Raw genomic sequence first — 12,500 nt, forward strand, 5'->3', positions numbered from 1 at the left:
TTTTCAAACACTTTGCTCTTTTTTTCCCTCTCCCACCCACAATCCCTCCTCCTGCGGGGATGGAGAACCAGGGGCCTGGGTGACATCCTCATGCGGGGATGGGGTACCAGGAGGCTGGGGAACATTTTCAACACTTTGGGGCATTTTTAAACACTTTGCTCTTTTTTTTCCCTCTCCCACCCACAATCCCTCCTCCTGCGGGGATGGAGAACCAGGGGCCTGGGTGACATCCTCATGCGGGGATGGGGTACCAGGAGGCCGGGGAACATTTTCAACACTTTGGGGCATTTTTAAACACTTTGCTCTTTTTCCCCCTCTCCCAACCAGGGGGCCTGGGGAGCCTCCTCCTGCGGGGATGGGGAACCAGGGGCCTGGGGAACATTTTCAACACTTTGGGGCATTTTTAAACACTTTGCTCCTTTTCCCCCCTCTCCCAACCAGGGGGCCTGGGGAGCCTCCTCCTGCGGGGATGGGGAACCAGGGGCCTGGGGAACATTTTCAACACTTTGGGGCATTTTTAAACACTTTGCTCTTTTTCCCCCTCTCCCAACCAGGGGGCCTGGGGAGCCTCCTCCTGCGGGGATGGGGAACCAGGGGCCTGGGGAACATTTTCAACACTTTGGGGCATTTTTAAACACTTTGGTCTTTTTCCCCCCTCTCCCAACCAGGGGGCCTGGGGAGCCTCCTCCTGCGGGGATGGGGAACCAGGGGCCTGGGGAACATTTTCAACACTTTGGGGCATTTTAAACACTTTGCTCTTTTTCCCCCTCTCCCAACCAGGGGGCCTGGGGAGCCTCCTCCTGCGGGGATGGGGAACCAGGGGCCTGGGGAACATTTTCAACACTTTGGGGCATTTTTAAACACTTTGCTCTTTTTCCCCCTCTCCCAACCAGGGGGCCTTGGGAGCCTCCTCCTGCGGGGATGGGGAACCAGGGGCCTGGGGAACATTTTCAACACTTTGGGGCATTTTTAAACACTTTGCTCTTTTTCCCCCTCTCCCAACCAGGGGGCCTGGGGAGCCTCCTCCTGCGGGGATGGGGAACCAGGGGCCTGGGGAACATTTTCAACACTTTGGGGCATTTTTAAACACTTTGCTCTTTTTCCCCCTCTCCCAACCAGGGGCCTGGGGAGCCTCCTCCTGCGGGCATGGAGAACCAGGGGCCTGGGGAGCCTCCTCCTGCGGGGATGGGGAACCAGGGGCCTGGGGGGCCCCTCCTGCGGGGATGGAGAACCAGGGGGCCTGGGGAGCCTCCTCCTGCGGGGATGGGGAACCAGGGGGCCTGGGGAGCCTCCTCCTGCGGGGATGGGGAACCAGGGGGCCTGGGGAGCCTCCTCCTGCGGGGATGGAGAACCAGGGGGCCTGGGGAGCCTCCTCCTGCGGGATGGGGAACCAGGGGGCCTGGGGAGCCTCCTCCTGCGGGCATGGAGAACCAGGGGGCCTGGGGAGCCTCCTCCTGCGGGGATGGAGAACCAGGGGGCCTGGGGAGCCTCCTCCTGCGGGCATGGAGAACCAGGGGGCCTGGGGAGCCTCCTCCTGCGGGCATGGAGAACCAGGGGGCCTGGGGAGCCTCCTCCTGCGGGGATGGGGAACCAGGGGCCTGGGGAGCCTCCTCCTGCGGGGATGGAGAACCAAGGGGCCTGGGGAGCCTCCTCCTGCGGGCATGGAGAACATGGGGGCCTGGGGAGCCTCCTCCTGCGGGGATGGAGAACCAGGGGGCCTGGGGAGCCTCCTCCTGCGGGCATGGAGAACCAGGGGGCCTGGGGAGCCTCCTCCTGCGGGGATGGGGAACCAGGGGGCCTGGGGAGCCTCCTCCTGCGGGGATGGAGAACCAGGGGGCCTGGGGAGCCTCCTCCTGCGGGCATGGAGAACCAGGGGGCCTGGGGAGCCTCCTCCTGCGGGGATGGAGAACCAGGGCGCCTGGGGAGCCTCCTCCTGCGGGGATGGGGAACCAGGGGGCCTGGGGAGCCTCCTCCTGCGGGGATGGGGAACCAGGGGGCCTGGGGAGCCTCCTCCTGCGGGGATGGAGAACCAGGGGGCCTGGGGAGCCTCCTCCTGCGGTCATGGAGAACCAGGGGGCCTGGGGAGCCTCCTCCTGCGGGCATGGAGAACCAGGGGCCTGGGGAGCCTCCTCCTGCGGGGATGGAGAACCAGGGGGCCTGGGGAGCCTCCTCCTGCGGGCATGGAGAACCAGGGGGCCTGGGGAGCCTCCTCCTGCGGGCATGGAGAACCAGGGGGCCTGGGGAGCCTCCTCCTGCGGGGATGGGGAACCAGGGGCCTGGGGAGCCTCCTCCTGCGGGGATGGAGAACCAAGGGGCCTGGGGAGCCTCCTCCTGCGGGCATGGAGAACATGGGGGCCTGGGGAGCCTCCTCCTGCGGGGATGGAGAACCAGGGGGCCTGGGGAGCCTCCTCCTGCGGGCATGGAGAACCAGGGGGCCTGGGGAGCCTCCTCCTGCGGGGATGGGGAACCAGGGGGCCTGGGGAGCCTCCTCCTGCGGGGATGGAGAACCAGGGGGCCTGGGGAGCCTCCTCCTGCGGGCATGGAGAACCAGGGGGCCTGGGGAGCCTCCTCCTGCGGGGATGGAGAACCAGGGCGCCTGGGGAGCCTCCTCCTGCGGGGATGGAGAACCAGGGGCCTGGGGAGCCTCCTCCTGCGGGGATGGGGAACCAAGGGGCCTGGGGAGCCTCCTCCTGCGGGCATGGAGAACATGGGGGCCTGGGGAGCCTCCTCCTGCGGGGATGGAGAACCAGGGGGCCTGGGGAGCCTCCTCCTGCGGGGATGGGGAACCAGGGGGCCTGGGGAGCCTCCTCCTGCGGGGATGGAGAACCAGGGGGCCTGGGGAGCCTCCTCCTGCGGGCATGGAGAACCAGGGGGCCTGGGGAGCCTCCTCCTGCGGGGATGGAGAACCAGGGCGCCTGGGGAGCCTCCTCCTGCGGGGATGGGGAACCAGGGGGCCTGGGGAGCCTCCTCCTGCGGGGATGGGGAACCAGGGGGCCTGGGGAGCCTCCTCCTGCGGGGATGGAGAACCAGGGGGCCTGGGGAGCCTCCTCCTGCGGTCATGGAGAACCAGGGGGCCTGGGGAGCCTCCTCCTGCGGGCATGGAGAACCAGGGGCCTGGGGAGCCTCCTCCTGCGGGGATGGAGAACCAGGGGGCCTGGGGAGCCTCCTCCTGCGGGCATGGAGAACCAGGGGGCCTGGGGAGCCTCCTCCTGCGGGCATGGAGAACCAGGGGGCCTGGGGAGCCTCCTCCTGCGGGGATGGGGAACCAGGGGCCTGGGGAGCCTCCTCCTGCGGGGATGGAGAACCAAGGGGCCTGGGGAGCCTCCTCCTGCGGGCATGGAGAACATGGGGGCCTGGGGAGCCTCCTCCTGCGGGGATGGAGAACCAGGGGGCCTGGGGAGCCTCCTCCTGCGGGCATGGAGAACCAGGGGGCCTGGGGAGCCTCCTCCTGCGGGGATGGGGAACCAGGGGGCCTGGGGAGCCTCCTCCTGCGGGGATGGAGAACCAGGGGGCCTGGGGAGCCTCCTCCTGCGGGCATGGAGAACCAGGGGGCCTGGGGAGCCTCCTCCTGCGGGGATGGAGAACCAGGGCGCCTGGGGAGCCTCCTCCTGCGGGGATGGAGAACCAGGGGCCTGGGGAGCCTCCTCCTGCGGGGATGGAGAACCAAGGGGCCTGGGGAGCCTCCTCCTGCGGGCATGGAGAACATGGGGGCCTGGGGAGCCTCCTCCTGCGGGGATGGAGAACCAGGGGGCCTGGGGAGCCTCCTCCTGCGGGGATGGGGAACCAGGGGGCCTGGGGAGCCTCCTCCTGCGGTGATGGGGAACCATGGGGCCTGGGGAGCCTCCTCCTGCGGGGATGGAGAACCAGGGGGCCTGGGGAGCCTCCTCCTGCGGGGATGGAGAACCAGGGCGCCTGGGGAGCCTACTCCTGCGGGGATGGAGAACCAAGGGGCCTGGGGAGCCTCCTCCTGCGGGCATGGAGAACATGGGGGCCTGGGGAGCCTCCTCCTGCGGGGATGGAGAACCAGGGGGCCTGGGGAGCCTCCTCCTGCGGGGATGGAGAACCAGGGGGCCTGGGGAGCCTCCTCCTGCGGGCATGGAGAACCAGGGGGCCTGGGGAGCCTCCTCCTGCGGGGATGGGGAACCAGGGGCCTGGGGAGCCTCCTCCTGCGGGCATGGAGAACCAGGGGGCCTGGGGAGCCTCCTCCTGCGGGGATGGGGAACCAGGGGGCCTGGGGAGCCTCCTCCTGCACCAGGGGGCCTGGGGAGCCTCCTCCTGCGGGGATGGGGAACCAGGGGGCCTGGGGAGCCTCCTCCTGCGGTGATGGGGAACCATGGGGCCTGGGGAGCCTCCTCCTGCGGGGATGGGGAACCAGGGGGCCTGGGGAGCCTCCTCCTGCGGGGATGGGGAACCAGGGGCCTGGGGAGCCTCCTCCTGCACCAGGGGGCCTGGGGAGCCTCCTCCTGCGGGGATGGGGAACCAGGGGGCCTGGGGAGCCTCCTCCTGCGGGGATGGGGAACCAGGGGCCTGGGGAACATTTTCAACACTTTGGGGCATTTCACAAGCGCTTCCCTCGCTTACGGCCACACCACCCTGAATGAGCCCGATCTCGTCTGATCTCGGAAGCCAAGCAGGGTCGGGCCCAGTTAGTACTTGGATGGGAGACCGCCTGGGAATACTGGGTGCTGTAAGCATTTTTTTTTGCCATTATTTGTGGGTAGAAAAGTGAGAAAAGTGACCTAAAATAGAACCGGGACTAGGCGGCAGTTCCCCCCACCAGGCGGCGGCATTTGGGGCATTATTTGTGGGTAAGAAAGTGAGAAAAGTGACCTAAAATAGAACCGGGACTAGGCGGCAGTTCCCCCCACCAGGCGGCGGCATTTGGGGCATTATTTGTGGGTCAGAAAGTGAGAAAAGTGACCTAAAATAGAACCGGGACTAGGCGGCAGTTCCCCCCACCAGGCGGCGGCATTTGGGGCATTATTTGTGGGTCAGAAAGTGAGAAAAGTGACCTAAAATAGAACCGGGACTAGGCGGCAGTTCCCCCCACCAGGCGGCGGCATTTGGGGCATTATTTGTGGGTCAGAAAGTGAGAAAAGTGACCTAAAATAGAACCGGGACTAGGCGGCAGTTCCCCCCACCAGGCGGCGGCATTTGGGGCATTATTTGTGGGTCAGAAAGTGAGAAAAGTGACCTAAAATAGAACCGGGACTAGGCGGCAGTTCCCCCCACCAGGCGGCGGCATTTGGGGCATTATTTGTGGGTCAGAAAGTGAGAAAAGTGACCTAAAATAGAACCGGGACTAGGCGGCAGTTCCCCCCACCAGGCGGCGGCATTTGGGGCATTATTTGTGGGTCAGAAAGTGAGAAAAGTGACCTAAAATAGAACCGGGACTAGGCGGCAGTTCCCCCCACCAGGCGGCGGCATTTGGGGCATTATTTGTGGGTCAGAAAGTGAGAAAAGTGACCTAAAATAGAACCGGGACTAGGCGGCAGTTCCCCCCACCAGGCGGCGGCATTTGGGGCATTATTTGTGGGTCAGAAAGTGAGAAAAGTGACCTAAAATAGAACCGGGACTAGGCGGCAGTTCCCCCCACCAGGCGGCGGCATTTGGGGCATTATTTGTGGGTCAGAAAGTGAGAAAAGTGACCTAAAATAGAACCGGGACTAGGCGGCAGTTCCCCCCACCAGGCGGCGGCATTTGGGGCATTATTTGTGGGTCAGAAAGTGAGAAAAGTGACCTAAAATAGAACCGGGACTAGGCGGCAGTTCCCCCCACCAGGCGGCGGCATTTGGGGCATTATTTGTGGGTCAGAAAGTGAGAAAAGTGACCTAAAATAGAACCGGGACTAGGCGGCAGTTCCCCCCACCAGGCGGCGGCATTTGGGGCATTATTTGTGGGTCAGAAAGTGAGAAAAGTGACCTAAAATAGAACCGGGACTAGGCGGCAGTTCCCCCCACCAGGCGGCGGCATTTGGGGCATTATTTGTGGGTCAGAAAGTGAGAAAAGTGACCTAAAATAGAACCGGGACTAGGCGGCAGTTCCCCCACCAGGTGGCGGCATTTGGGGACCCGTAGTGTGGGCAGAAAACTCACCAAAGTGACTTAAAATAGAACCGGTGCAGGCGGCATGTTCCCCCACCAGATGGCGGCATTTGGGGACCCGTAGTGTGGGCAGAAAACTCACCAAAGTGACTTAAAATAGAACCGGTGCAGGCGGCATGTTCCCCCACCAGATGGCGGCATTTGGGGACCCGTAGTGTGGGTAGAAAACTCACCAAAGTGACTTAAAATAGAACCGGTGCAGGCGGCATGTTCCCCCACCAGATGGCGGCATTTGGGGACCCGTAGTGTGGGTAGAAAACTCACCAAAGTGACTTAAAATAGAACCGGTGCAGGCGGCATGTTCCCCCACCAGATGGCGGCATTTGGGGAGCCGTAGTGTGGGCAGAAAACTCACCAAAGTGACTTAAAATAGAACCGGTGCAGGCGGCATGTTCCCCCACCAGATGGCGGCATTTGGGGAGCCGTAGTGTGGGCAGAAAACTCACCAAAGTGACTTAAAATAGAACCGGTGCAGGCGGCATGTTCCCCCACCAGATGGCGGCATTTGGGGACCCGTAGTGTGGGCAGAAAACTCACCAAAGTGACTTAAAATAGAACCGGTGCAGGCGGCATGTTCCCCCACCAGATGGCGGCATTTGGGGAGCCGTAGTGTGGGCAGAAAACGCACCAAAGTGACTTAAAATAGAACCGGTGCAGGCGGCATGTTCCCCCACCAGATGGCGGCATTTGGGGACCCGTAGTGTGGGCAGAAAACTCACCAAAGTGACTTAAAATAGAACCGGTGCAGGCGGCATGTTCCCCCACCAGATGGCGGCATTTGGGGACCTGCAGTGTGGGTAGAAAACTCACCAAAGTGTCCTAAAATAGAACCGGGACCAGGGGGCCTCTTCCCCCACCAGGTGGCGGGCTTGGGGGGCTTGGTTTCCGGGTAGAAAACTCACCAAAGTGTCCTAAAATAGAACCGGGACCAGGGGGCATGCTCCCCCACCAGGCGGCGGGCTTGGGGGGCTTGGTTTGCGGGTAGAAAACTCACCAAAGTGTCCTAAAATAGAACCAGGACCAGGGGGCATGTTCCCCCACCAGGCGGCGGGCTTGGGGGGCTTGGTTTGCGGGTAGAAAACTCACCAAAGTGTCCTAAAATAGAACCGGGACCAGGGGGCCTCTTCCCCCACCAGGCGGCGGGCTTGGGGGGCTTGGTTTGCGGGTAGAAAACTCACCAAAGTGACCTAAAATAGAACCGGGCTAGGCGGCATGTTCCCCCACCAGGCGGCGGGCTTGGGGGGCTTGGTTTGCGGGTAGAAAACTCACCAAAGTGTCCTAAAATAGAACCGGGACCAGGGGGCATGTTCCCCCACCAGGCGGCGGGCTTGGGGGGCTTGGTTTGCGGGTAGAAAACTCACCAAAGTGTCCTAAAATAGAACCGGGACCAGGGGGCATCTTCCCCCACCAGGCGGCGGGCTTGGGGGGCTTGGTTTGCGGGTAGAAAACTCACCAAAGTGTCCTAAAATAGAACCGGGACCAGGGGGCATCTTCCCCCACCAGGCGGCGGGCTTGGGGGGCTTGGTTTGCGGGTAGAAAACTCACCAAAGTGTCCTAAAATAGAACCGGGACCAGGGGGCCTCTTCCCCCACCAGGCGGCGGGCTTGGGGGGCTTGGTTTGCGGGTAGAAAACTCACCAAAGTGACCTAAAATAGAACCGGGCCAGGCGGCATGCTCCCCCACCAGGCGGCGGGCTTGGGGGGCTTGGTTTGCGGGTAGAAAACTCACCAAAGTATCGGCAAAATAGAACCAGGGAAGGGGGGGATGTCGGTCACAAGGTGCCCGAGTCAGAGAACCAGGAAAACGGACATAAATCCAGAAAACCTCGGTGTCTGACTGCTCCTCAAAAAGTGGTCTTTTTGATGTCACGAGCGCAACCACCTAGAGGTTAATGGGGAGGGATGGTGTGAGCGCAAACGGATTTTTCCTAAGTGTGACTGCTCCTCAAAAAGTGGTCTTTTTGATGTCACGAGCGCAACCACCTAGAGGTTAATGGGGAGGGATGGTGTGAGCGCAAACGGATTTTTCCTAAGTGTGACTGCTCCTCAAAAAGTGGTCTTTTTGATGTCACGAGCGCAACCACCTAGAGGTTAATAGGGAGCGAGTACAACAGGGGAGGGAGTGAATGGGCTCGGACTGTGGCCGAGCCTGGTGCCTCAAAATCGGACAAGGTTGGACTGGAAGCCCGCTGAGAACTCTGGTTCTTTTGCCAGACGAAACGAATTTTTTCCGAGTGTGACTGCTCTGCAAAAAGTGGTCTTTTTGATGTCACGAGCGCAACCACCTAGAGGTTAATGGGGAGGGAGTGGAAAAAACGACAAAGTGTTGAGCTCCGGACCGGGATGGCGGGCGACTCGAGCGGTCATGCCCGACTTTGAGACACTTTGTCGCGGTCATGCGAGCGACCTCCACTGCTCCCCGGAGGTGCCCCGGACCGGGTTGGCGGGTGACTCGAGCGGTCCTGCCCGACTTTGAGACCCTTTGTCGCGGTCATGCGGGCGTCCTCCGCCGGTCCCCGGAGGTGCCCCGGACCGGGTTGGCGGGTGACTCGAGCGGTCATGCCCGACTTTGAGACACTTTGTCGCGGTCATGCGGGCGACCTCCGCCGGTCCCTGGAGGTGCCCCGGACCGGGTTGGCGGGTGACTCGAGCGGTCGTGCCCGACTTTGAGACACTTTGTCGCGGTCATGCGGGCGTCCTCCGCCGGTCCCTGGAGGTGCCCCGGACCGGGTTGGCGGGTGACTCGAGCGGTCGTGCCCGACTTTGAGACACTTTGTCGCGGTCATGCGGGCGTCCTCCGCCGGTCCCTGGAGGTGCCCCGGACCGGGTTGGCGGGTGACTCGAGCAGTCATGCCCGACTTTGAGACACTTTGTCGCGGTCATGCGGGCGTCCTCCGCCGGTCCCTGGAGGTGCCCCGGACCGGGTTGGCGGGTGACTCGAGCGGTCATGCCCGACTTTGAGACACTTTGTCGCGGTCATGCGGGCGTCCTCCGCCGGTCCCTGGAGGTGCCCCGGACCGGGTTGGCGGGTGACTCGAGCGGTCGTGCCCGACTTTGAGACACTTTGTCGCGGTCATGCGGGCGTCCTCCGCCGGTCCCTGGAGGTGCCCCGGACCGGGTTGGCGGGTGACTCGAGCGGTTGTGCCCGACTTTGAGACACTTTGTCGCGGTCATGCGGGCCTCCTCCGCCGGTCCCTGGAGGTGCCCCGGACCGGGTTGGCGGGTGACTCGAACGGTCATGACCGACTTTGAGACACTTTGTCGCGGTCATGCGGGCGTCCTCCGCCGGTCCCTGGAGGTGCCCCGGACCGGGTTGGCGGGTGACTCGAGCGGTCGTGCCCGACTTTGAGACACTTTGTCGCGGTCATGCGGGCGTCCTCCGCCGGTCCCTGGAGGTGCCCCGGACCGGGTTGGCGGGTGACTCGAGCGGTCCTGCCCGACTTTGAGACACTTTGTCGCGGTCATGCGGGCGTCCTCCGCCGGTCCCTGGAGGTGCCCCGGACCGGGTTGGCGGGTGACTCGAGCGGTCGTGCCCGACTTTGAGACACTTTGTCGCGGTCATGCGGGCGTCCTCCGCCGGTCCCTGGAGGTGCCCCGGACCGGGTTGGCGGGTGACTCGAGCGGTCGTGCCCGACTTTGAGACACTTTGTCGCGGTCATGCGGGCGTCCTCCGCCGGTCCCTGGAGGTGCCCCGGACCGGGTTGGCGGGTGACTCGAGCGGTCGTGCCCGACTTTGAGACACTTTGTCGCGGTCATGCGGGCGTCCTCCGCCGGTCCCTGGAGGTGCCCCGGACCGGGTTGGCGGGTGACTCGAGCGGTCATGCCCGACTTTGAGACACTTTGCCGCGGTCATGCGGGCGACCTCCGCCGGTCCCTGGAGGTGCCCCGGACCGGGTTGGCGGGTGACTCGAGCGGTCGTGCCCGACTTTGAGACACTTTGCCGCGGTCATGCGGGCGACCTCCGCCGGTCCCTGGATGGCGGGCTCCAGTGAGGTCGGCGGGGGAAGGCTCGGGCTGAGGCCGACTTCGGTGCCTCAAAGTCGGACAAGGTTGGATTGGAAGTCCGCTGTGTTGAGGACCAGTGGCATTCGGCGGTGGAACGCTCAGAACTTGGCCGACATCGGTGCCTCAACGTCGGACAAGGTTGGAGTGGATGACCGCTGATAACTCTGGTTCTTTTGCCAGACGAAAGAAATTTTTCCCGAGTGTGACTGCTCTGAAAAAAGTGGTCTTTTTGATGTCACGAGCGCAACCACCTAGAGGTTAATAGGGAGGCACCATAACAGGAGAGGGAGTGAAAAGGCTCGGACGGTGGCCGAGCCTGGTGCCTCAAAATCGGACAAGGTTGGAGTGGATGACCGCTGAAAACTCTGGTTCTTTTGCCAGACGAAAGAAATTTTTCCCGAGTGTGACTGCTCTGCAAAAAGTGGTCTTTTTGATGTCACGAGCGCAACCACCTAGAGGTTAATAGGGAGGCACCATAACAGGAGAGGGAGTGAAAAGGCTCGGAGGGTGGCCGAGCCTGGTGCCTCAAAATCGGACAAGGTTGGAGTGGATGACCGCTGAAAACTCTGGTTCTTTTGCCAGACGAAAGAAATTTTTTCCGAGTGTGACTGCTCTGCAAAAAGTGGTATTTTTGATGTCACGAGCGCAACCACCTAGAGGTTAATAGGGAGGCACCATAACAGGAGAGGGAGTGAAAAGGCTCGGAGGGTGGCCGAGCCTGGTGCCTCAAAATCGGACAAGGTTGGAGTGGATGACCGCTGAAAACTCTGGTTCTTTTGCCAGACGAAAGAAATTTTTCCCGAGTGTGACTGCTCTGAAAAAAGTGGTCTTTTTGATGTCACGAGCGCAACCACCTAGAGGTTAATAGGGAGGCACCATAACAGGAGAGGGAGTGAAAAGGCTCGGAGGGTGGCCGAGCCTGGTGCCTCAAAATCGGACAAGGTTGGAGTGGATGACCGCTGAACACTCTGGTTCTTTTGCCAGACGAAAGAAATTTTTTCCGAGTGTGACTGCTCTGCAAAAAGTGGTCTTTTTGATGTCACGAGCGCAACCACCTAGAGGTTAATAGGGAGGCACCATAACAGGAGAGGGAGTGAAAAGGCTCGGACGGTGGCCGAGCCTGGTGCCTCAAAATCGGACAAGGTTGGAGTGGATGACCGCTGAAAACTCTGGTTCTTTTGCCAGACGAAAGAAATTTTTTCCGAGTGTGACTGCTCTGCAAAAAGTGGTCTTTTTGATGTCACGAGCGCAACCACCTAGAGGTTAATAGGGAGGCACCATAACAGGAGAGGGAGTGAAAAGGCTCGGAGGGTGGCCGAGCCTGGTGCCTCAAAGTCGGACAAGGTTGGAGTGGATGACCGCTGAGAACTCTGGTTCTTTTGCCTGACGAAAGAAATTTTTTCCGAGTGTGACTGCTCTGCAAAAAGTGGTCTTTTTGATGTCACGAGCGCAACCACCTAGAGGTTAATAGGGAGGCACCATAACAGGAGAGGGAGTGAAAAGGCTCGGAGGGTGGCCGAGCCTGGTGCCTCAAAATCGGACAAGGTTGGAGTGGATGACCGCTGAAAACTCTGGTTCTTTTGCCTGACGAAAGAAATTTTTTCCGAGTGTGACTGCTCTGCAAAAAGTGGTCTTTTTGATGTCACGAGCGCAACCACCTAGAGGTTAATAGGGAGGCACCATAACAGGAGAGGGAGTGAAAAGGCTCGGAGGGTGGCCGAGCCTGGTGCCTCAAAGTCGGACAAGGTTGGAGTGGATGGCCGCGGAGAACTCTGGTTCTTTTGCCTGACGAAAGAAATTTTTTCCGAGTGTGACTGCTCCTCAAAAAGTGGTCTTTTTGATGTCACGAGCGCAACCACCTAGAGGTTAATAGGGAGGCACCATAACAGGAGAGGGAGTGAAAAGGCTCGGAGGGTGGCCGAGCCTGGTGCCTCAAAATCGGACAAGGTTGGAGTGGATGGCCGCGGAGAACTCTGGTTCTTTTGCCTGACGAAAGAAATTTTTTCCGAGTGTGACTGCTCTGCAAAAAGTGGTCTTTTTGATGTCACGAGCGCAACCACCTAGAGGTTAATAGGGAGGCACCATAACAGGAGAGGGAAGGAAAAGGCTCGGAGGGTGGCCGAGCCTGGTGCCTCAAAGTCGGACAAGGTTGGAGTGGATGGCCGCGGAGAACTCTGGTTCTTTTGCCTGACGAAAGAAATTTTTTCCGAGTGTGACTGCTCCTCAAAAAGTGGTCTTTTTGATGTCACGAGCGCAACCACCTAGAGGTTAATAGGGAGGCACCATAACAGGAGAGGGAAGGAAAAGGCTCGGAGGGTGGCCGAGCCTGGTGCCTCAAAGTCGGACAAGGTTGGAGTGGATGGCCGCGGAGAACTCTGGTTCTTTTGCCTGA

At 61.2% G+C, this 12,500-nt stretch overlaps 1 non-coding gene across 1 annotated transcript; it reads left to right on the top strand.

Annotated features, from left to right (window-relative positions):
* Nucleotides 1-4,575: 4,575 nt before the first annotated feature.
* On the top strand, nucleotides 4,576-4,694 carry LOC148058050 (5S ribosomal RNA). The gene has a single exon (XR_015710203.1). It is a non-coding gene; the product is annotated as a 5S ribosomal RNA (ribosomal RNA).
* The last annotated feature ends 7,806 nt before the right edge of the window (nucleotides 4,695-12,500 follow it).

Source organism: Callionymus lyra, unplaced genomic scaffold (genome assembly GCF_982586985.1).
Source record: "Callionymus lyra unplaced genomic scaffold, fCalLyr1.hap1.1 HAP1_SCAFFOLD_210, whole genome shotgun sequence".
Taxonomy (NCBI): Eukaryota; Metazoa; Chordata; class Actinopteri; order Syngnathiformes; family Callionymidae; genus Callionymus; species Callionymus lyra.